We start from the raw sequence: 25,265 nt of genomic DNA, 5'->3' as shown, positions 1-25,265 counted from the left end.
TTGGGGGGCACTTCCAGGCAGTGCTGGAGGGAGACGGGCACTGTGGCTCCAGGGGCTTCCAGCCAGCCCCATCGCGTGGGTCCGCGTGGCTGAGATGAGCTGGCTGCTCCCTGCGCTCCTTTCCTCTTCCCCCTGGGCACGTATTTCCCAAACCCCTTGCAGCTGGATGTGGCCACGTGACTGAATTCTGGCCAATGGGGTGTGGGTGGGAGTCACGTACTCCTCATAAAATCCTCCCCCACCTGTTCCTGCCTGATCTGCCTGCCCCCGGCTGGAGGCAGTGGGCTCCTGGGGGTGGGCCCTAAATTACCTGGTGGAAAAACCAACCACCTGACACCGGCTTTGCACAATTGGGTAGAAAATACTTCAATTGCTTTGTCAGGGAAACGTGGAGATTGCTTGTTACAGCAGCTAGCACAGCCTTAAGGGGCGCACCATGCTTCTGTACACTGGGAATCAGGTTTCAATCTCCCCAGAAGGACTTAAATTGCAGGATGAGCAAGACGGTGCTGGGTGTGCGGCAAATAAACACGCAGCTGCCCAGGAGGCCACGGAACAACCTGTGACTCGGCGCGCAAACGCCGTGGCCTCAGGCAGGCATTTCTCAAGCTGTGTCAGGGCATTGGCGAAATTTGCAACTCTGATGTGCAAAAATGAGAGAATCATTCTTTGCTCTTGTTTTAAAAAAATTATATTTAATACATTAATTCACACACACATGTTTAATATCATATTAGATATTTGGGAATATGGCTGTTCTACTCTCACGCTTCGTGAAACCGCCCATGCACGTCAGGGCTCAGCCATCCTTAGGGTGTGGTGGCAAACTGTCCCTTACGTCGCAGTACTTGCGTGGTGGACTCTGAATCCAGGTATGCACTGATCCCTCCCCAGCTTGGCCTCTGTGATCCTCCGCCAGGGTCACTTGCCCCTTACAGGGGTGACCCTGTACCTACGGGCACGCCAGCCCGCCCCTCAACCATACTCCCCATTCCCCAGTGGGGCCCTCAGAACTTCTCCAGCCCAGCATGTCACGCACGCTGTGGGACTCAGGGCTGTTCTCTCAGGCCTCCTCCTGGGGTGATGGCTGTGGGCTCCGGGCCTCTTGGCCTCCCCATCCGCTCTCGGCACCATAGGGTCCCCCCCCCAGCCGCGTTTCCCTGGTGCCTGGGGGGGGCCGGGGGAGCGCTGGAGGAGAAGCCTGGTGCTCCCTCACCCCTGCCTGCCACATCCCCCTGCTCCTGAGCCGTGTCCCTTCATTCCGGATCGGAGGCAGCTTCCCGCTGAGCCCGGAGTCACTTCCCAAGCCCCGCCTGGCTTCTTGGCTGTCCTCTCCCTGCAGAACCAATTTCCAGCATCCAGTTCCCCCGTGAAGGTCTCGGGGGTGTCCGTTCCCCATAGCGGTGTGGGCCCACGGGGGCTTTTCCGCCACGGAGGAGGCAGGCAAGGCCGTCATGCCGCACCGGGCGGCCCGGCCCTCTGCCGGTTCTTCCTCTCCGTGCGCTCATCCTCCCGCTGCGCCGTCCCCTCTCTGCTTCCTGCCGGGCAGTTCGCCATGACAGGACTCCCTGCCCTGGGAACTCCAGGAACGCAGATCCACGCCGGATAGCCGGGCTTTGAGGACCACCTGGAAAAAAGCCTCAACAAAGTAATTCTGATGCTCAAAGCTGAGTGTCGACCCCTCTCTATTCACTCTCCTCCCCCAAGACAAGAAGCTGCATTTGTGGCCTGGTTGTGACAGCAGCAGGGGTGCCAAGGGGGGGCTCCCCAAAAGACGACTACCTAGCAGTTTCCCTCTCCCTCCCCAAAAGAGGTGAAGTCAGTAGGCCAGCGAGGAACAGAGCATGCTCATGGGAGCACAGTTTCTGCAGACACTGGGGGTTGCTGCTTGGGAAGGAGAGAGACACTGGTAATTGGGCAGGGAAATGGGGACTCGGGGGTGGGAGGGAGACTCGAGGCCCTGGTCCCCCCACTGGCACATACTGGGCACGGAGATTGCTTCCCAAAAATGAAAGAAGAAAACCTCTCCCTTTCCAAAAAGGTCAGTTGGCTCAACTCATCCTGTCTGAAATGAAGAAGAAATTAAGATGACAAAACAGCTGATAAAAGTCTTGCTTGAGGCCACACTCGGTACCCAGGCCATGACTCGCTGAGATCTGTGACAAGCATTTGTAGTTTCAAGCAGGAAGTGGCCACAGGCATGCTAAGAGAGGTCCCAGAGGCAGTCGCCAGACCCCTTCTTCTGCTGGTTGGGGTGTACCTGCCTTACTAATGAGGAGGATTTGAGCTGCAGACATTCCATCCCTGCTCGTTGGCTGGCTGGCTGGCTGGTTGGCTCAATGCTCATGTGCACACATTTAATGTCTGAGACTGAAGGTCCCTCCAGGATGGGTAAGGGAAGGCACCCGGACCCCTCCCCTCCATGCTCAGCATCAAAAGTCAGACACGAATTAAGTGCCCGGTGGAGAAAACACAGGCGGGCCAGACCTTTGGCTGTCTGGGTCTGCTCCCCGCAGCGTTGCCCTGTCCGTCTGTGTCTCCTGGAGAGTGTGGCTTGGTGGCATGCCATCCGGGAGGCTGGCCCCTCTGGGCTGTCCACCGGCAGAGTGGGCTGGAGAGTCTCGGAAGGACTCCACAACCACACGCTGCAAGGACGGCTGAGAACCGAGCCCCAGGGGTCTGCAGGCTGGCGCCGCCCGCGGGCACAGAGGGTGCCGTTCCGCGCACAGCCACCAGAGGGCGCTGCCCAGCACAGCCGCCACTGCCCTTCCTAAGCCTGCAGTGGCTCCCCAGGGCTCAGGATAAAGGCCAGATTCCTGAACCAGCTGTGAGGCTCTGAGTGAGCAGGCCGCTGACCTTCCCAGCCCCGTCTCACTCCCCATACTCTCTGCTCCAGCAAGGACGGCTTTCTCACAGTTCCTGGAAGAGAGACTTCCTGTGGCCACAGGGCTTTGCAAGCGCTCTGCCCGCTTCTCAGAAAGCGGTTGTACACACCCTCCAGCCGGACAACTCCTAGTCATCCTTTGGTGTCATTTCTCCGTCAGCCCAGCCCCAGAGGGGGCCCTCCGAGGCTGCCTGCGTCCTGCACTTCTCTGGCGTCAGACTCTTCCCAGGGGGTGGGGGCTGGTGGGCAGCTGGACTCGGCACAAAGTCCCACTGTTCTGGAGGGTTCCTTAGCCAAACCTCACCAGCTTGTGCCCAGCGTTCTGACACCCACACAGCTTTGGGCAGCCCCTGTCCTGAAGCAGCCGGTCCTGGGGGACAACCTGAGGACATGGTCCCCCTGGGCTCACCTTGTATCAGCCCCCTGAAGGTGAGGAAAGTGGGTCAGGTCCCATCACTTACAGCACATGCGACCCGTCACCTGCTCCTCACATAGAAACACGTCAAGCACATGTGCACAGACACGAACAGACACACAGGCACACGTGCATGGACATTCCAGCGCCCAGCATAGTGCCTGGCACACGGTCTGTACTCAGCAAATATCTATTTCGTAAATGAATAAATCATTAAATGAATAAGTTACTAAATCAGTCATGTTCTCACTGTGCCAGGTGCTGGTGCAAAACCCCAAAACATGCAGTGTCTTAGGTCAGAGCCTGCAAAAGCCCAGCCCTGAGGTGAGGGTTCGTGGGCAACAATACGGAGGTGCTCCCGGGAAAGCAGGCCTGGGAGGGGGAGGCAGGGCAGGGGGTGTGCCAGCCAGGGTATGATTTCAGGCCCCACCCCAGCCTCAGCCTGTCCAACACTTTCTGTCATGTGCATGATGACTATGTGACAGTGGCATATGCAAAAATGCTTTGGGAGGAAAAAGCATCTTAACTTTGCCCTGAGTATGGAAGGTGAAGGGAGAGGGGGTTACCTGGCTGCCTCTGCTGGCATCAGGCAAGAGCCCTAGAGCCTCAGGTTCCCTCTCTATCCATAAGTGGTGACCCAGAGGCCTGGGGTGCACCCCAAGGGGACGAGAGTGAGCATGAACCGCCACACCTTATCATCAGTCTGCACCTGGCACCTGAGGCTGCCATGGTCCGCAGCTGTTTTCTGCGTGGTTTGGGGCCTGTCCCCAGTGTGAAATTAACCACATTCCTTTCTGACCAAGGTGAGGTGGCATTAACGTATGACTGAGACTGAGTGCCAGGCTCTGGCCAAGCCCATGGGCTAAGCCCAGATCTGCTGGTCCCACCTGGGAGCCGCCCTGCACCTCGGCTGCTCCACTTCTAGTTAATGAGAGGTGAGCCGCGGGGCTCCGGCAGGAAGTGGCTGACAGATGGCAGGTGGGCCAAAGACAGTCAAAAATGGGTCAGAGCAGGGGGTCATTTAAACACGCTTCAGGATGGACGCCAGAGCTGGCCCAGCCCCACCACAGCCGAGCAAGCACTAGGCAGGAAGCCTGCACTGGGCTTTTCTGGGCTGGACAATGTCTTTTTAAGTGGAAATGTCGATCGGCTTTGAGAAGAAGACTCCGTCCTTGGAGAGAGGCCCAGTCCTTCCCTGGCCTGCAGCCTGGGGCTGAGCCCGGACTGACCAAAAATGGAGACGGGCTCAGACGTGGCAGAGAGACGGGGGGAGGGGGCCTTGAGGAGCCCCCAGGGGCGGAGGAGCTGCGGCCTAGGAGGGCGGGACATTCGAGATTCCTTCCTTCCTTCCTCCCCCCACTTCCCTCTCTTCCTGTTTTTTTTTCTTTTGCCAAATATTTACTAAATGCCTACTATGTCCTAGATATTCTGCTAGACGCTGGGGATCTGGCAGTGAATAAAAAGAACAAAAAATTCCTGCCTTTGCAGAGCTCACATTTTAGATGGAGGGATGGACAATACAACAAATAAGTAAGAATGAGTTTTCAGAAAGTTGTATAGGGGACCAAAAAGGAAAAGCAGCATGTGAGGCGAGCGGTGGGGCTGCGGAACTCTTAGCCAGAGTAGCCAGGGGAAGGCGGGCGTTCCAGGCAGAGGGCACAGCAGGTGCAAAGGCCCTGGGGCAGCAGTGTGCCTGGGCTGTTTGAGGAACAGTCAGAAGGCTCAAGCTTGCCCAATTCCAGTCTCTGTTCGGGCACAGACACCTCCTCTTTGTCCCACTTACTTCCAGCCTGGCTCGCTCTCCGGTCTGAGGCCGGGTCCCCAACACCCATGTCACGTGTGGGGTCTGCCCTTGCAGGTCACAGCCTAGTCCAGACGCTGAACCTAGTGGCTCGTGGGCTCCCTGGGACCAGATAGCTTGTCTGGTGCAGCCAGCACTGAATGTTTTTTTTAATTTTAATTGGTAACTTTCAACTTGGATAAATTTCAAATTCACAGAAAAGTTGCTAGAATAGTACCTGGACCTCCCATATATTCTTTATGCAGACTCACCAGCTGTTTAGATTGGGCCCTGTTTGCTTCATCCTTCCTGCTCTCTATGTCAAAATGTATGGGTGTATCCACCCTGAGCCATTTGAGGGTAAGTCACAGCCATCAGACCCTTTGACACATAAACACCTTGATTGCTAGGGAAACACCCCAAATGTCCATCGGACAGATGAATGGATAGAGAAGATGTACAGACACACAGTGGAATATTGCTCAGCCTTAAAGAAGACGGAAATCCTGCATTTGCTGCGGCCTTGATGAACATCATGCTAAGGGAAATAAGCCAGACACTGCGTGATCCCACTTAGACGATGACTCCGGAACAGTCAAACCCACAGAAGCAGAAAACAGCGAAAGGGTGCATAGCTTCAGTCACGCGAGACGCGGACGTTCCAGAGAGGGACTGCCGAGCCTGAGGACGTTAGTGGTTTTTTTTTGTAAACGAATTAAAAAGCTCATTAGCCCTAGAACAAAACTGATTCCTCAGAATCGATTCTGGTGAAGTTCCCTTCTAACAGTAAGCTTACAGAAAATTTCTCTCACGAGCAGAAAATCACTATGCTTCCGGGCCAAGATGTGTTGGATTTCTTCCGTCTGCTGATCACAGACAGATGAATGTAGCTGAATCTGGATGAATGGATGAATGAGCATATTTGCCCCGAATGTGCGACATAAATACAGAAATAATAACCGCAGACTCTCCCAATGCGGGAAAAGGGCCACCTTGGAGCCTAGACCAGTCCTCCGGGTAGAATCGCGGCGTCCCGCACACCTGCTGAGGTCCTGCGCCTCAGCTCCCCGTCCCACGGCTGGCTTTCTCCCCTGCCCCGGGTGGGCCCGCGGTGCCGGGAGGGCCCTCTGGGGAGGCCGTGTTGGGCCGCCAGGGCTCAGACCACACATGCTGGAGGGTGGCAGGGTCCAAAGTGGACGACTGGAAGTTTGGAAGTTGTTCGTGTTCAGCCTGATCACCTGGTTGAGCTCATGTCTGCTGTTTTCTCCAATGGAACTCTATTCTTCTCCCCTTAGTAAATAATAAATAATTTGTGGGGAAGTATTTTGAGACTATAAATAATCTGTTCCTCCAGCAATCACCCCTGGCAAGTTTTCAGCATCCACTGATGATCTAACTTTATCATTCTTAATACATTTGTTAGTTGGCAGATGCAGAGTTGGCAAAGAGGAGCTGCTTTCTGGGCGCCCTCTCTTGTCCTTCACTTGTTTATTTATTCTTTCCTTTCTTTCTCTCAGTATGGTGCGGCTGTTCCCTCCATAAAAGGACCATTCTAGCGGCTGTGGGGAGAAGGGACGGGGGGTGTATCAGTCAGCTATTGCTGTGTAATGAGTCACTCCAGCACATGTTTGTAAGTATTTATTATCTCTCATGTGGACCAGGTATTTGGGGACAGCTCAGCAGGGTGGTTCTGGTTTGGGGGTTCAGGATGCGGCCCCTGTTTGGTCATGAGAGGGAAGGAAAAGCGCTGACACATGCTACAACGTGGATGGACCTTGAGAGACTCGGGCCAAGTGAAAGAAGCCGGATATAAGAGGCACATTTGTGACCCCATTACTATGAAATGCCCAGAATAGAAAAATCCACAGAGGCAGAAAGTAGGTGGCGGTTGCCAGGAGCCGGGAGCAGATGGAAATAGGGACCAGCTGCATAATGGGTCTGGGGTGACAGACATGTTCTGGAACCAGAGGTGATGGTCACAAACAAGGCCAGTGTGCTGAACACCATGCCAAGCTGGGGAGACCAGATGGAGCTGTGCAGGGGACAGAGAATGGGCATGGGGGGCCGGACAGCAGTGGTACCCCTACATGGTGGGGGACAGGGGGCGAGGAGAGCAGAGAGAGGCCCCAGTCTTTGGAGGATGGGTGGGGTGGACAGTGGGGCTCCAGGGCATTGGGAGCCCAAGGTGTCTGGAGGAAGAGCGATGCGCTGTCTCTGTGTGGGGTTTATGGGGCCTGGGGGGCCCCAGTGGGGTTGCCCACATGAGCATCTTCCACCAAGTGAGTCAGAGGGAGGAGGTGCTGAACGTCTATCTGGAAACACACGAGCCATCCATGCCGTCATCTGAAACCAGCCCTCCAGCCCCTTCCGTGCGGCCGGTGCCTTAGCTGAGCCTGGGGGCAGACCAGTGAAGGTGTCTGCGCAGGATGGGGCCGCGCGGGACCTGGGGCTCTCATGGGTCTCAGAGGGGCTGCGTTCATGTCAAAGGCATGCCCTGGGGTCCTCTGCGCTTGGTCAGACCGCAGGGCAACCTCCCTCGAGTTTACCTCTGTCCACTGCTCTTTGGGGCAGAATCCAGCCTCTGGGGCATTGGACAGGGACCAGTCCTCACCCTGCACAGGGGACAGAGATGGCCCGGAAGACGCCCAGGAGTCAGAGCACTGGGGATCCAGCTGGGTGACATTTTAGTCAACGCTGAGCCCCTGGGGTGTCACCAGCAGGAGCAATACTCACACCGTATGAACCCGAGCCTGCAGTGAGGAAGGCAGGCACGTGGACAATGGCACCACTGCACGTCTGGGTTTTGTCACAGGGCGATGAACTTGGGCTCAGCTCAGAAGGACTGGGAGACAGGCTGGCTGTGCCACTCACCAGCAGTTCAACTTGGCATCCGGTTGCCTGACCTGTCAGCGCCTTGATTCCCCTCTGCGCGGTGGAATAGCAGCGCCCACCTGCCAGCGCCATGATGGTGCGGGTCGTCGATGATTAATGATACCGTCTCCCGTTAGTGCCCGGGACCCTGGCCGAGCTTTGTCTGCGGCTCCTCCCGAAATCGTGTGAGGGAATGGCAATTCTCTCCATTTTATCAGGGGAAGAAATGGTCCAGTTCAGGGGTAATTAGAGGTGGGTCACATCGACCAGATTTCAAAACTCTTTTGCTTTTCTTTATTTTGTGCGTGCGTCGCTTCTCAGCTACCTAGGTAACTGCCTTCCAGAGATAGGTTTTAGAAGGGTCCCTTCTTGAAGCAGGCACGGGCTGGGACGTCAGAGCGAAGCCCCAGCTGCAAGGCCCCTCACTGCACGGAGCAGCGGGTTTGGGTCCTGGGGTGGAGCCGGTGGTCACGGGCTAAGACCTCCCTGCTCGGCTCCAGCATCTCGTCAGGGTCACAGGAAAGACACCAAGGAGGAAAGGGGGCTGGCAGAGCGGGTTGCCGAGGGAGAGCGGAGTGCCTGCGTGCCAGCCGGGCAGGGATAGGACACCCAGCAGCCAGCTCCTGGGTTGGCAAGGGCCGCGGGTGAGTGTGTCAGGGAGCCAGGGCGGTCTGTGTCCGGGGGCCAGACTGTCATGGAGGGACTGGCCAGTCCCTGAGACGCACTGGGATGGAATGGGGGTGGTCAATACCCAGGTCTTCCATCCTGGCTTTCGCTGGGCCTTCCTCCAGCCAAACCCAACTGGGCCAAGTGGACAGCTGGTCCCCACAGGTGGCCCAGGGTGCCAAGGGCAGGGGCAGATCTGGATGGACAAGCCCCGCATCCTCAAAGGCCAGCAGCACCTGAGGGCCCCAAAGGAAGGGCCTCGTCAGGAGCCATGGGGACGGCCGCGTGGACAGCAGGGTGGGCGCTCCCTGGCCTCCTCATGTGCACAACCTCACAAGGGGAGGCGGGGAACCTCACCCTGCTGTTTATAAACCTCAGAAAGCCAAACAAACAGTCCCTCTTAGAGGCCAGGCCCGGATTTGCCATGGACATCTGGAAAATGTTACCCTATTTCCCAATCTCTGCTGGCTGCCCTCGGCGGACACAGGGTGACGGGGGGGCTCTGAGCATGTGGACGACTTCCCTGCAGGCCGAGCTGACCGGGGCTGGGACACCTTCGGAATGTCACATCGGATGGTCAGAGGGACAGCTGAGCGGCAGCTCTCACTTGGTTCCTGTCTGTGAGGCCAGACACAAGGAGCGCAGGCAGTGTGTTCTGGAACCTTCAGCGTGGCCCACGAGGCCTCATCCCAGGCGTCCTCACCACACCCCAGCTTGCTTCAGTTCCTAACACGCCCCAAGCCCCTTCCCACCGAGAGGCCGTCCCTGGGGGCACCGCCTTTATCTGGAATGCTCGTCCAGCCCCCGGCCCCTCAAGCCCCCCTCAAGGCCCAGAGCCCCCGCCTCTTTCAGATCTCATAGAAACATTCCTGTCTTCTCAAACTGGGTCTGAGTCCCTGATCGAATACCTAGTCACGGGGTCTGTCCCTGCCGTCAGCCCGCGGTGGGCAGGGCCAGGCCTGTGGCCGACCTCTGTGCCTTGTGCGCAGCAGCAGCTCAGGCAAGAACTTGCCGCCTAAATGCACGGATCGTTGCCAACTCCTAATAAAGTGTTTTTCTCGGCTGCTTGTGTCTTCCCTGTTATCAATGCGCTCAGAATTCCTAACTTTTCTTCAAAGAAGGACATTTTTTTGGATGTTTTGAAGGAAAAGAAGGTAGAAACAGGTGGATGCTCCTGTCCAAGCAACTGTGAATGTCGCCGTGGAACATTGTTCTCAGCTCTTCAGCCGCTCTTAGGGCTTCAGGGGTGCGCGCGCTGGGGTGGGCGTGGGCCGGGCCGGGGGTGCTGGAGTCCTGCATCATTCCGAGAACTCCTAGGTGAACGAACCTCAGCTGAGGCCCCGGGTTCCTGGCCGCGTCCTGGGAACTGCGGCACAGGATTCCGTCTGCCTAAGTTTTTTTTTCTTCAAGACAGCAGGGGATTGAAAGTGACACATGCACCTAAATGCAGATTCCCGGGCACAGCCCATTCAGGAGGTCTGGGTGGGGACCCCCAACAGAGGGGCTTGGAGAAGCTCAGGCTGAAGGGATGGCCTGTGACCACTCTATGAGGGGGCCCCCAAATCTGGAGCCCTGGGGAGGGAAACCCCAACAAACTGCCACACATACGACAACACGCCTCCCCTTGGTGACTGTGCCTGGATGAAGATGATTGGGAGTCGGGGTGGCCCTGTAACATTTAGGTGAGCGGGAGGCTTTGACTCAGCCTCTTGGGAAATCAAGTCTGGGAAATCTGAGCAAGGAAAGAGAAGCTGAGACAAACAAACATGGAATAAAGAGGGAAAACATGTTCTTCAAAAGGCTGGAACCAATTTGGGGGTAAACAAGGCTGCCCGCAGAGATTCATGACAGCTTTTCAAGTGTTATTCTATATAATTTATTTCTTGCAAACACATTTGACAGCTATTGCGTAAATGGTTCCCAGTTATTCTGGAAAGGCATCTTCTGCATTTTGGGGAGGTCCTACCAGAACCCAACTAAATCAAAAACAGCAACTGGTTTTGATTTGGGAAAACAAAACCCACAAGAAGACAGAAGAGTTAAATAAATGCTGATTTCAAATCTTCTACACTCCGCAGTGAGTCAGCCTGGGCACCTGTGTCCCTTGGAGACATGCTGTGTGTCCTTGGGCAAATCACTTAACCTTTCTGAGTCCCTTTTTCTCATCTATAAACCGGGGACAGTAGTTGGACCACCTGACAGGGAGGTAGTGGACAGAAACTGGGATTGGGTGTGGCGCATCGTAAACACTTACAAATGGAAGCAGGTACTATTCTCCTGAAAGAGAAACATTAAAGCGTAAAGGACCCTTCCCCCGTGCTCTGTGTTCATCCTGCAGGGGCTCCAAAGAGAACTGATAATCCCCCAAATCGAGTTTTTGACATGGAAGCGACTCACTTCAGAGGAAACAAGTGAGGTTGAGAAAAGATAAGAGATTCGTCGGTCTCAGGGCTCACAGTCCACTAAAGGCAAAGTTGTCTTTTGAATCAAGAAGCTTCTTTTCATCTGAAAGAAAATGGGACTCTCCTTTAGGAAAGAGTGGTTTGCAAACCTCACAATCAAGTCTTTCTTCAACGGCCATGACAAAAAACAATCTTCATTGAGCCACTTCTGTGAAGCTCGTTGGAGACAACCAGAACTTTCCATGGGCTGATGTTTAGGTGGATTAGAGGCAGGTGTTGGGAAAGGGGTTTCTGGGGAGCTTGACAGAGTTAGGGTGGAGCGGTTCTCCCTGCAGCGGCCGGTGCGCAGGGCCTAGGCCGCTTGGAGCAAGGCTTAGGTTCTGCCCTGAGTGTGGGGAGGCAGCGGCCGTGGGCAGGGCCGCTCTCGGCCTCCGGGGGCCCATTTACGCTGCTGAGGGCAGCTGTGCTCCAGCAGCCGCCATTCTGCAGGAGGGCCCCTGGCCTTGGCCTGGGGTAGCCGGGTCCACCAGGCTGGCCTGTCCGCCGGCTTGGCAAAGGCCCCTGCAGGTTGGAGCGCAGGAAGGCCGCTTCCCTGGTAAGTCCATCAGCATGTCTGGGCACCCCTGGCGATAGGATGAGAGCGTGCCGGGCCTGGAGGCCAAGAAAGCGAGTTGAGGTCAGCGTCAGGAGAGCCGAGGGAAGGAGAGAAGGAACAAGGGCGGGCGGGCAGCAGGCCCGGGTCAGCCCCTGGGCCCCACACCAAGCCCGGCCGGGCAGGCAGGCCCGAGGCAGCACAGGGACCCTGACCGGGCCTCGGGGAGCCTGGCCTGGGCAGGGAGCTGCCTCCTGGCGGTGACCCAGGCTGCTGCCTGAGGACACAGGCCACCCAGCCCAGCTCTGAGCTTGGCCGCCTCCTGCTGGGGAGGGGCAGATGAAAGGCTAGAGGTGGGGGGCAGCCATGGCAGAGCAGGTGGCGAGACCTAAGTGTCCAGGGGGGGCATCACGTGGCTCCGGCTTCTTAGCTGTGACTCATGCTCTGACTTAAGGCCAGGCTCAGCACAGGCCCACAGGGACCTCAAGACAGGGGCACCCCCAAATTCCAGGGAAGTTCCCCACAAAACGAGGGCAGCTCAAAGGGAAGGCTTAGTCACCCCACAATATTCATGAGCCCCTCTACCTTTTGTTTTAGGTTGGATCCTCCAGACACAGAGCCTAAGACAAGGATTTGGTTGGAGTAGTTTGTGGAGGAAGCGCTCAGGAGGCAGGAGGGAGTAGGGAGGGGAGGCGGGGCGGGAGAGCAGGGGTGGCCTGTGGAGGACGGTGGAGGCCTTTGGGGTCACCAGCACTGTGAGGACCGGGGCAGCCTCTCAGACACAGGTGTCTACGTGTCTGGTCAGCGTACTCCAAGCTGCTATGACCAAGTGGCCCCCGAAGGCACCGGCTTAAACGAGATACACATTGTTTCTCTCTCTGTCCAGAGGAAGGGGGTCTGGAGCTCTAGGGGGGCTCCGCCAGCTCCAGCACGTGGTTTTCATCTCTGGACCCAAACCGATTGCTGCGGCTCCTGCCATCATGTCGACGTGCCAAACAGTGGAAAGGAGGCAAAGGCAAAAGGAGCCCGTGCTCAATCTTTTCAAGGGCACAGTCCAGCCACCGCACATACCACCTCTGCTCACACGCCGGTCTCCCCAGTTACGTGGTCGTTCCTAGCTGGGAAGGACACTGGTGACCCCTATAGGAAATTATTATATGAAAACACTTAAGTCAAAATTATATGAATAATGTTCCAACACTTTTAGGCAGGGGCTGCCCACCCCAATAATACAAGTACAGAGTGGGTGGCAGGTGGGATAATGGCCCCCAAAGCGTCCATGTTCCGATCCCCAGATCCCGTGGGCATGTAGCCTTAGATGACGGACGTGAGAGGCGATTACATTAAGGGCCTCGAGGTGGGAGATTATTTCAGATAATCCCATCGGCCCGAAGTGGTCACTTGTCCTTATGAGAGGGGGGCAGGGGGTCAAGAAGGAGATGTGAGAGCGGAAGCAGAGGTCAGATGGTGCACAACGAGGATGTGGCTTCTAGAAATGGAGAAAGCAGAGGAAACGGGCCCCCCAGGGCCTCTAGAAAGAACACAGCCCCGCCCACACCTTGATTTAGCCTGTGAGATGCTCTCTGGGCCTTATAATATGTTTATGCATCTTTAAGCTGTGAAGTGTGTGACCATCTGCTACAGCAGCCGCAGGACGCTGATACACTGTGCTGAGGAATAAAAAACCCCATTTGGCCAGCCGGGTCCTTCTACTATGACGGCCAGTTCCCCGTGCCCTGGGCTCTTTGGTGCTCCCGCAGGCCCCACTCTGCCTTCAGTGATCTTAAAAAACCCCCTTTCAGAGCCACCTCCGCCCGGTAGGGCCTTGGCCCCCTGCGGTCAGCTGCTGCCAGCCGCGTGCCACCTGGGTGAGTTCTGCGGCCCCACGGCACTTAGCACGGTGCAGTCCTCAGAGAGACATACTCACTCTTTGCCTCGCAAGCAGCAAGGAGCTTCAGAGGGCGTGGAGAGGCCCTAGCCCGTCAGCCATCACAGCAGTGCTCCACACACCCTTTCCTCTTCCCTCTGCTCTCTGACCAGATGGTCTCAGCTGTGTCAGAGCAGCCTGGACCCCCACAGCCACCGCCCTCCATGCCAGGCTCCATCCCGCTCTCCCAACGTCCCCCAGCTCTCCCAGCTGCAGGGCCCCCTGCTCTCATCCTGGCCACCACATCCGAGAGCCCCCAGCCCCCAGTCCCACCCACAGCTCCTCCCCCATCACAGACGGACGCTCGGTACTCACATCTCCAAAAATGCAGTTTTCTCGCTCTCTGACTCTTCCTTGAGGATCTCTAATGCATTTTGCAAATAAACAACCTTTTTACAAATAAGTACCATTAATCGAGGACCCCTTACGTGTCAGGCACTGTGCCCACCAGGTACCAATCCACATGACCTTTGGACACCACAACTGTCCTGCCTCCTCATAGTGTTATTATGCACCCCCTCTCCTGTCTTGGGGGAGAAAGTGTGTGGGGTTTCCCAAGGTCACCTTGCCAGGGGACAGAGGAGCCAGGGCTTGAACCCGTTCCGGCAGCAGTTTCTAGATAGTTCCATTGCCTGTTGTGGGCTGTCGCAGGAGCTGGCTGCCAAGAGCCACGTCCTCTCGCTGGCCTGAACAGCTTGTCCACATTTGCTTCCAGAAGGGTGGTCCTCTGGGTCTCCTAGGTCCACATCCCTCTTTCCCTGGTGGGGGAGAGAGACGGCGCTGGCGCGGTGGGTCTGAGGCTGGGCGGGGACGCCAGGGGCTCCTCTCACCCTGGCCACTGCCGGCTCCAGGGCCAGGAGTGCTGGCTCAGCCTGAGCCCGTGGGACAGGCTCTTCTCGGCCTAAGGGCACCGGACCTCTCGCCCTGGTCAGGCCTGAGTGCTCGGCATCCTTTCAAGGAGCTGCGCTATCCCAGGGAGGGGCTGTGGACAGCACTGCGTCTCAGCTGGCGGCTCTCTCCCCCAGTCTTGGAAACCCCGGGAGGAGAAAGGGGAGCAGCTGGCCTTCAGCCAGGGTCCTCTGAGCCTCAGCTTCTCATCTATAAAATGCAGCAATAGTCTTTCCTGCCTCTGGTGCCCGGTGAAGACCAAATGAAATAATGGGAGAGAAAGAATTTTGGAAATGCACTCCCTCCATTAAACGCCTATGTAGAGAGCTGGCAACACGGCAGGTGTAGGGGTGCACGGGCGGGCGTGTAGAGGGGATCTCAAGGCAAACACGGCCCTTAGGGAGCTGTCGGTGTGGCCTAGAAGCAAACAGGCCACCAGACTGTCAAACGTGAGCCCAGGAGCCCTAGAGTGCCTGGGCATTCTGGAAGGTTCTTGGGCCAGGGCAGAGGGGAGCTGCAGCCGGAAGAACGAGAGGGCAGTTAGCTGACTGCGGAGAGGGAGCAGTTGTGGGCCGGGAGGTGATGCCGGCTCGTCCCTGAGCCTGACTCTCACCTGGGCACGCTTTCTCACTGGGCTCTTCACACTCCCAATGGGGGTCCGCGGCCCTGGAGGAGTGGCCTGCCCCTGGGCGCACGGCCGGACCTGCTGGGGTCCATGCGAGGGCCCCAGGGTGCAGAGGAGCTGGAGAAGTGGCTGGCTGACGACGAGTCTGTACAAGTGGGCAGGGCACAGGCTGTGGGACTTGAGGGCCACCCCGGGCCTGAAGGCCATGGGATACGACAGGGAGTCGCGGAGGGTCTGAGCAGGGGGCACAGAACCCTTTGGCCCCGTGGGAACCCCGCATGCCAGGCGCCCCTCCGACCCCCCCGTGACTCTCCTGCCCCGGGGGCAGACGGGGGGCTTTCTCTGGCGGGCTGTGGGGCTGCCTCCCAGCCGTGACCGCCGGCGCCGCTCCTGCACAAACATCTGGGGCAGGGCGGGGGCGTTTCCTCCCGGAGATAAGGCCTGGGCGGGCCTCCCTGGCGGCAGCCTTCGAGAGCAGCTGTGGCCTGGAAGCTCGGCTCCCTGGGCCTGGAGATGCTGGAATTTTCCTGATGATAAGTTAGCCTCCAGCCCCTGAAAATCCTCGGGGCTTTAGCCCACCTCAGCGTCTGCTTTGCTTACAGACAAAATCCAACTAGGATGCCTGCAGCTTCTAAAAAATACGCACAGAGCCTTCTCAATTGACAGTGGATTGAACTCAATACCTTTTCCAGCCTTTTTTCTTGGGCACCAATTGGGGAAAATTTTAAATGTTCATAGGTTGCCCTGTTTCCCCCCCCCCATTAACAATAAAAATAGCTTTAGGGCATCTCATGGGGAAAACAGGACTATTTTTTTAACAGCTCTTTTGGGGTCTGATTCACGCACCACGCGATTCACCAGTCTGAAGAGTCTGAAGTGTGTGCAACTCAATGGCATTTCGGGTCTTCCAGGTCATGCTGCCTCCAACACTACCATCCATCTTAGAACGTATCTTCATCCCTCAAGAAACCCTGTACCCTTAGGCATCAACACCGCCCGGCAACCACGGACACACTTCTTGTCCCTGTGGGTCTGCCTGTTCTGACATGTCATTTCTGTGGAATTACACGCTCTGGGGCTCCCTCCCTCAGCATAATGCTCTCCAGGCTCATCCGCGTTGCAGCTGGTGTCGGTACCCCGCTCCTTTCTCTCTCCCGGGTACCATTCCTTTGTACGGATGGACCACAGTTTGCTCATCTGTCCATCATTTGATGGACATTTGGGTGGTGCCCATTTTTGGCGACGGTAGATCCTGCTGTGTGAGCCTCCAGGGCCAGGTTTTGGTGAGCACCGGCTCCGGTTCCCTGGCGGTGCCGGTACAGGTAGACCTGCTGGGTCATACGGTGACTCTGTTCAACCTTCTGAGGAACAGTCAGACCAAGACAGATTTTTACCACTTACAGGACCCGTGAATTCAGAAAATTCGCGAACACTGGCTGAGTGTTTACTCTGGGCCGGGAATGATCTCATTTCACCCCCACGACCAGTTTGTCTGCTCGGTGCTATTATTGTCCCCACTGTGCAGGGCAGGAAGCTGTCCTTAGAAGGGTGGCCCAGATCCTAAGTGTGGAGCAGGGATTTGAATCCAGGCAGTGGGTTCCCCTCCTTTCTGATGCCTCCAGATGGGCAGCCTCTATTCTAGCATCTGGAAAAGGTCCTGGGGCTTCTTTTTAGTCACAGAAGTGCTCATTTTGGAGAAATGGTAACCCTACGAGCACTTTCTAATTCCTCCTCCTGGAAATCAGTTTGGGCTGGGTCACGACACTGTGTGACCATGTGCTCACCCATCTGCACCCTCCCCACCTACCTGCCTGCACAGGGAGAGGCTCACAGTACTGGCCCCTGCCCCAGACCCACCGCCCTCTAGCACACCGCACCGCACGGCACCACGCTGTTCCTCCCTTTCTTCCTCAGAGCACCGTGGACACGTGTCTGTGAAGAAATTGGTGTCCCCATCTTGCCTGATTCACTGAGAGCAGTGGCTCTGGGAGCTCAGCTGCACAGGAATCCGTGGAGGGTTTGGGAAAACCTGAATTGCCAGGCCCTCCGCCAGGGATCCAGAGGCTGTCAGTCTGGGATGGGGCAGGAGAACTGCCTTTCCAAGAAAGTCGCAGGTAAGCGAGGGGACCCCACTTTGAGGCATCAAGAAGTCTGCAGTTTTGGGGCTGGTCCCTAGGATCCTCTCTGGGTAACGTGGAAAGCGCTTCAGTCCCCTTGCGCAAAACTGGGTCTGAGCAACTGGGTCCCCGCCTCGCTTGGTCCTCACCGGGAGCCGCCTGGCGGTCCACGGAGACCGCGCGGAGGGAGCGCGCATGCAGGTGGAGGGAGGAAGAGGGGCTCCTAGACGGGGTGCGGAGGGCTTCTACACCTTACCCAGAGATGAACTCAGACCCCTCAATTAGTATTTATGAATTGATCCCTGGTGCTCTGCTGCCCCCTGGTGGTGGGCAATTCGGCGGCACCACCACCTATGGGAGGGGCCCCTTGATTGCTGACCTGACCGGAAACGGAGGCCAGGCTCCTTGCACACGCTCTTTCTTGGGAAATGACCTGCTGTCGGTCATTTGTACCTTAGTAAAAGTAAGTTCAAGTTCTTGATTCTCTTCTCCACGGGAGATTTTCACTTGAATCCCGAAGCTCCCTGCTGAAGCGCAGGAAAGTTGTGGCCTTGGCTTTAAATTTCATGCACCGAGGAGGAAGAGGGGTGGGTTCTTCCGAGACCTTGGGGAGTGATCGCCTCCCCTGAGCTTGGAATGTGGGAGAAACTGGCTGGAGCCTGCTGCCCGGCCCTGGGCTCCCCTGCCTGCCTGCCTGTACGTCCGCTTGGCATCTGCCCTGTGAGACGCGGACCTTGCCTCTGAGCGCCCACCCTGTGCCCGGCTTCACTGCCATATCCCCCTGTGCGTGAGCAGCAGCCCTCCAAGTCCACGGACCGCTGTCCGCTTGGTCCGCTGCCTTCCCGGCTGTAGCGCAAGCCCACCCGCTTAGAAGAGGGGCCAGGGCCACAGCCTGAAGCTCCGTCCTCGGGGCGGAGTGGGGCTCAGCTCCCTCCCCTGTCTCTTTGCTTAGAGGCCAGTTCACGAGAGTGTGTGAATATCAAATATGTAGTGGACTGAATGTGGCCGTAAAAAGATGATGTCCAGGTCCTAATACCTGACGCTGTGCACGTGGCCCGGTTTGGAAATAGGGTCTTTGTAGATGTGATTAAGTTAAGGACCTCAAGATGGCATCACGGTAGGTCATCTGGGCGGCCTCTGAATCCAAGGACATGGGTCCTGTAAGAGACAGAGGAGGAGGGGACGCACGCGGAGGGAGAGGCCGTGCGAAGACAGGCAGAGGCAGAGGGAAGCAGCCGCAAGCCAAGGAATGCAGGAGCCCTCTGGGGCTGGCAGAGGCAGGAAGGAGCCTCCCCTAGAGCCCTTAGAGGCCGCTGGCCTCCGGACGGTAGGAGAACGTGCTTCTATTGTTTTAAGCCAGGCAGTTGGTGGTTATTTGTTACGGCAGCCACAGGAAACTAACATGTATCACTACATCTATATATCTATCTGTACGTATACAGAGATAAAACAGATATCCTCCCTTGGGTGTATTGCATTTGCCATATAAAATAAGACTATACCATCTGTCTCAATGTTTCTCAAAGTTTGGTCTGAGGAATAGCTGCCTGGGACTTTGTCGGAAATAAGGATCCAGGGCCCACTGCCAGACCTACGGGATTGTGGCCCCGAGTGGGCACCCTAACAGCCTCCCAGGTGATCGTGATGGGCTTGGAGGTCTGGGAAGCCGGGGGTCCCTGGACATGCCTGGAGGATGACTTGAGGGCAGGTGGGGGGGGATTCATGCCATGGGAGGGGCCGGGACCGTGTCCAGGCAGAACAGGAGGGACGGAGCAGGCTGCTCGGGCTGGGAGGGGGGTGCCAACGTGCCTTCCTCGAGGCCGGTTTGTGCTGAGGGCCCAGATGTTTGGGGTCACGGGGACCCAGCCCCGCCCCTGGGTGCAGCTGTTCTCGGGAAGAGCCAGGAGCACAAAGACTGTTGTTGGCTGACTCAGCGCCCTTGGCCTTCCCTGTGCTTCAGCAGCTGCTCCGTGTCGGCCGCCCCGGGAATTCCAGGCCCCAGGAATGCAGCGTGGCCAGGGCTCACATCCTGGGAGCAGCTGGTGGGCTGGGCCACAGGGCCATCTGGAAGTGGCCGGGCCTCAAGGAACACTTATGTAACTGGGTCGGGGGGAAGTTGGACGATGGATTAGCTCGGACGCCGAGGACAAACAGTGTTCCACACTCTGGGGTGGGGTGGGGGTGGGGTGGCACCTCCAGGCCAGGACTGACTACAAGGACCTTTTATTCCTTAAGCCCCTCATCCCCGGGCGCTCTACATTGTCAGGGACAGAGGAGCAGGGGAGGGGAGTTTGAGCTCTGTGAGGGCTCAGCATAGGCCTCAGCACACAGATACTTGTTGAATGAATGCGTGCTGTCACTACTAATTACTGTTACTGCTCTGATCACTGTTCTATTATCACTACCCCACAGCACCACCGTCATTACTGCTGCTGTTCCTGCAGCTGGCCCTTGAACAGCATAGGTCTGAACTGTGCAGGTCCGCCTAAATGCAGATTTCCAATAAGTATATTGGAAAATTTGGGGGAGATTTGCAACAATTTGAAAAACTCACAGATGAGCCATGTAGCCTAGAAATATTGAAAATATTAAGAAAAGTTAGGTATGTCATGAATGCATAAAATGTAAGTAGATACTAATCTAGTTGATCATTTACTACCATAAAATCAACAGTAGGTTATAAGTAGTGAAGTTTTGGGGAATCAAAAGTTATACATGGATTTTCAACTACACAGGGGTTGGCACCCCTGACTCCCAAGTTGTTCAAGGGTCAACTGTACTGTTAGAATAACCCTATCACTGCCACTACTATTATTATTTTGTCCGGGCAGAAGTTTGTCCTTCAGGTTTCTTCCAGGAAGGACAATCACCTGTCATGCCTGCTGGCTGAGTTCTGGGCTACTGGAACGAGAACTCAGTGAAGAGTCCTACGCTTTGCAGACCAGGACCCCAAAGGGGTCAGAGTCTTCCGCACCCCCAGTCCTGCTGAACCCGCTGAGGTAGAGGGAGGCCCTTCAGAATTTATTGTCTAGAGGCTGCAGAGGCCCCGTGCGCCATCCCCTCCCAATGTTTTGGGAGTGGCGTGGTTTTGCTCGCTGGTATGTGGCTGTGTTTTTCCCTAGATGCTTCCCAAATGTCAGGGTACCAGTGCATCATGCCCAGCCTCACAGGCTCACGTGTTAAAAGGATCCTAGCCAATCTTTTGTCCTTCCCAAGCAAACAGACAGGATTTATGGTGGAGGTTTCTTCAAAGTGGTTCTCCCTGCCCACGTGCTATCCTCTCGGGGCCAGAAATGGAGTAACACAGAGCATCTCTCCTGGCTTTTGGAGCTAGGGAAGGGAGCACCCCCTATTTTTTGAAAGCCTAAGGGCTGCAGGAAAATGTCAGCCACATCAAGCTGTGGCTGGCTTTGCACATTTCTTTGGGAGAACGGGAGGACATGTAACATTTAAGCTAAAAAAATGAATTTATGATGAACTTTTAGAATTCAGAGCATACTCTGCAAGCTCGGATTTAATAACTGGAACGAAGCTCTTCCCCAGAGAGGCTCCCAGGGGCGAGGCTGCGTCTGGCTGGCAAATCCTAGTGGAAATGGGCGAGGCTGACACCGAGGGCCGTCGAGTCCCAGCGCCTGGAGCTCCCTCTCCCTGCTCTGACCAGCCAGAGTTATTCCCTGGAAAACACTGAAAAACTACCTCCATTAGAGGCATGGATTTGATCAGACATACGTATGTATTCATGTGTGATTTTCCCTAACTGTAGCGTCAGTGCATGTTCATTAATGAAATTTGGGAAATAGAGAAAAGTAAAAAGAAGAAAATCCCCTGTTCAGTGAGAACCTCTTTTCATCTTCAGTGAATTTTCTTTCAGTCTTTTATCTGTACAGTTTAAAGGAAAATAATGTTGTATTGTAGGTGACATTTTGTACTTTATTAATTTGCAATAACATAGATTTTTTTCTTTATCCCGCCGTCCCCAGCCTAGCGTTGCCTGGAGTGACAGTCAGCACCATTGGCCAGTTTCATGGAGCCACACATTCCACAGGAGGCTCTGACCCTGCCTGCACCCGCTCCACAAAGCCTGTGCACCCCCACGTCCTATCCATGTAGCTGCCTTAGTAGTTCTCAATTCCCCCACTTCTCTCCATCCCCATATCCACCACCCCAAGCTGCCTCTGGCTCAGGGCAGAGGGAAGTGCTTGGGAAATAATTAGCTGGAGGCCTCTCATAAGGCTGGGCGATGACCTCCAACCTGGCTTCCATTTTCCACCCTGTCACCAGAATACTCTTTCAAAATGCCAGTCTGATCACATCATCCCCAGATGACAGTTTCAATGGCTGTAGCCCATTGCTCCTCGGATAAAGACCAGATTCCTCCTCCAGGAAGCCTTCCTGGCCGCACACTCGAAAGCCCCACTTCATGGCACCACACGCCTCTGACTGCCGTTCTCGCAGGTGATTGTGGGCCCACCGTCTGCCTGCCCGGAATCACGGCGCCTCCGGGAACCACTCTATCCCTGCACTCCACCAAGAGTGACAACACATCTGTGGGCGGAATGAACGAGTACACTCTCGTGGCCGTGCAAAGCCAGTGTCAGAGCAGCGTCACAGCCCGGCTGCGGAGCATCGCTGTTCCTGATCCTCGCCTCCCTGTCGGGATTCAGGCACCTCCACGCACCCACCGCACGAAGGCGTCGGTCATCCTGAGTGCTGAGGATGGCGTGACCCCTCCGGTTCTGTTATCAGGGAGATAGACATGGTTCATAGTCTAAAGAATTCCTGGGGAAATAGCTCAGCAGACAGCAGCGGTCCCCTGGGAATGCTGCCGGGCTGTCTGCACTCCTTGCCCGCAGCTGTCACGTGACCACACCGTTACCACCGCCACCGTCAGGGAGTAAGCCTCCTGGGGCCGTTTTGCAGGCAGCCATTCCAGGTAAGCTGAGGCCCCCGGGCCAGGCCAAACGAAGAAGAAGACACCGCTGGGACTACCCCGGGGCCAGCCTTGAAACTCCCTCCCCTTGACAATATTTTGGGGTTGGGTCGCCAGGCCCCCGAAGCCCACGCAGGGATCACAGAGGCAGAGGCCACCAGGACATGTGCAGAGTCTAAGGACACTGAAGGCCGGGACGCACGGGCTTTCCTGCTGCAACCTGTGTCCTTTTGGTTATAATAACAATCCTCCTCTTACTAAGTGGCAGGTGGTGGGGTTTGTTACTCTTGCTTTGGCGAAGCAACAAGAGGAAAAACAAACCCACATAGTCTGGGAGGAAAGGAGTTGGCCAAATAGTGAGCCTTGGGCCTAGTTCCTTAGCATCTGGGCTGCAAATGGGGAGAATGATGATGTATTTTAGCTCGCAGTGACTGCCACTCTGATTAGCATTGCCATGGTCATTACAACGCTCGTCAAGCCTCGAGCCAAAGCTTTGGGCACCACTAATATCTGTTTCAGAGACAAGAAGATGGAGGTTTAAGACTCAAGATCACAGGGCTTAAAAGTGGCAGAGTTGGGCCTGACTCCTGCCCAGATTCCTTACCTGCAGGTTAACACCTGTGTGCCCCCACGCTCCCCAGGGCATCCAAGCAGCTCAGGAACACAGAGACGCTCAGAGGGCAGGTTTAGGGGTGACCCTTGGCCCGGTTTCCCCATAGGCACTAGGGGGTTCCTGTCTCTTTGGACATGTCACCCCTCTTCCTGATGGAAGCGGTGGCAACATCCCAGTGTGGACCCCAGGGTCGCCATCCTAGCCACAGACAACAGGGCAGCTTAATTATCCACCTGGGGCCTCAATTCCCGCCCACAAAATTGGCCAATAGTATTTAACTCACAGGTTTGCTGAAAAACAGTTTGCCCCCTTCTGAGCTTTTCTTCTCCTCCTTCAGGTCTTGTCATAAACTATTTCCACCTGGAGGCCTTCCCGACGCCCACCCACCCCAGGCCGCCAGGCTCCCTTAGGCCCTCCTCACCCTCAGAACGCCCTGTCCTGTGTCTGAGAGCGGGGCCGGGTCTGCCTCTAGGACGAGGAACCAACCACCTCGTCAGCCCCGTGCCTCCTGTTGTGGGCGCTTCGTCATGACTGGAGCCAGGAGGAGGAGGCCAGGCCGTCTGGGGCACCCATGGTCTCTGAGCAGTGGGCCGCCCACCTGAGCAGGATGACCTGCGGCAGGCAGACTGAGAGGACACAGGTGTGTCTCACGGCTGGGGAACGTCCACAGCCTGAGACGTGCCGGGCTGCACATGCAATGTCACGGTTTGGGGCTACTTGCACGTACCGTGCACCCTCCACCCACATTCACTGGCCCTTTGCTTTATCATTTGCCCCATTTGCTTTATTGTGTGAGTGTGTGTGCCGTCTGGGAGTCAACTGCGGACGTCAGTCTCTTTATTCCCAAATACTTCGGTGTATTTCCTAAGAAGAGGACTGTCTCTGATTTAACTCCAGTGCCACGATGGGAGTCAGGAAGTAACCATCTCATGGGGACATGCCAGGTTGGAGCACGAGACACGGGTAGCAGACTGCCATGCGTCACCCGCCACCCGCTGGCCCACAGCCCATTCCAACCTGCTGGGTCATCCCGGCCGTGTGCCCTCTAGACACTCTGGCTCCCTGGGCCCAGGACTCAGGCACGTGCGGCCAGTCCACTCCCTCCTGTCCCCTCCAATTTGTAAATTAATCAATTAGCCCCAGCCTGTCCTTATCTTTCTTGACTTGCTGTTTTTGAAGAGTGTGCTTCTGGTTTCAACCCATGTGCTGGGGAAGTGATGCTGAGCCCTGTTTGGAGAATTTATGTTATGAAACTGATGCTCCCACGCCCAGTCAGTGCATCCTGTCACATGGTCCTGATACGTGGCTGAGACACACTCCAGGTCAGGGGCTCCTGTACAGGAGGCAGGCCTAGCGGCTCAGAGTGTGCACTCTGACCCTACCACAGGCTCGAACCCTGGTTCTGTTCCTTCCAGGCTGTGTGACCTTGGGCAAGTCTCTTACCCTCTCTGTGCCTTAGTTTCCATCTCTGTGAAATGGAGCTAATAATGGCACCCACCACATGAGGATTAATGAGTTAATATTTGTAAAGAGCTGAGAACAGCAGTGCACCTAACCCAGGACATTTGGGGACTCTGGTAGCTATCTGTTTTCAACCCCACGGCCTCAGAGGTACAGCTTGCTTCACACTAATTCTGGGCATAGCAGCTCCGTTGCATGAGACATATTCATACTTCTCATCCCCTCCCTTTCCCCTGGGCTCTCGAGTTACTCCTATGCACACACATGCACAGGCACACACACACACCCCAGACCACAGGACCACGTTCATGCACACGTTCATCCAGGGTTAGTCAGGCAACCTTGTGTTTATTTATTCATACATTCATCAAAGTACATTGGTATTAGCACACATCCTTGCTCAGCTATTTTTATGACTATTCACGTCCTATTGCGATATTAGCAAACACATTTGCAAGCCTTTGTTATAATCCGTTAGCATTAGTAAACAGTCCACATGCTGTTTCAAGCGCCTTACACACACAGTACCTCATCAAATCTTCGTAACCACTATGAAACACGTGCTGTTCTTGTCCCCTTGTACTGATAAAGAAAGGAAAGCACAGCTCAGAGAGGTTAAGAAACTTGCCCGAGGTCACACAGCCAGAAGGGATGCACTGGGGCTCTAACCTGTGGGCTCCTGACTTGTCAGTCATTCTCCGGTCTGGTGGTGCTGGGGATAAAAATGGCCCTGGGCACAGGGAGGGCTGAGGACACAGCATGAGGACCTGGGGGGTGACGTCCTTGGAAGACAGCAGTGCAGAGATTTCTGTGGCCACACTTCTGGGGTGAAGCCCAGCTCAGCTCCGAGACAGGGGCTCAGAGACGGAGCTCTACCCACTGACTGCACCCGGCAGGTCGGGGTGGGGCCGGCACACGGCGCAGGCTTTCAGTTCTGGCCGTGCAGGCAGCGGCTGTGTGTCCCTGGGGAGCCCCACGTTCACAAAGGGCAGCTGCGTCTAGGGGAGGCCTTGGCCACATGACCTTGGCCAAGTGAGTTGACTCAAGCCTCAGTTTCCTCATCTGACAAGTGGGCTTCATTGTCCTTTATGGGT

This window comes from Manis pentadactyla, chromosome 15 (genome assembly GCF_030020395.1).
Source record: "Manis pentadactyla isolate mManPen7 chromosome 15, mManPen7.hap1, whole genome shotgun sequence".
NCBI lineage: Eukaryota > Metazoa > Chordata > Mammalia > Pholidota > Manidae > Manis > Manis pentadactyla.
The sequence above is the reverse complement of the archived record's forward strand: the minus strand, read 5'-3'. Positions refer to the sequence as shown.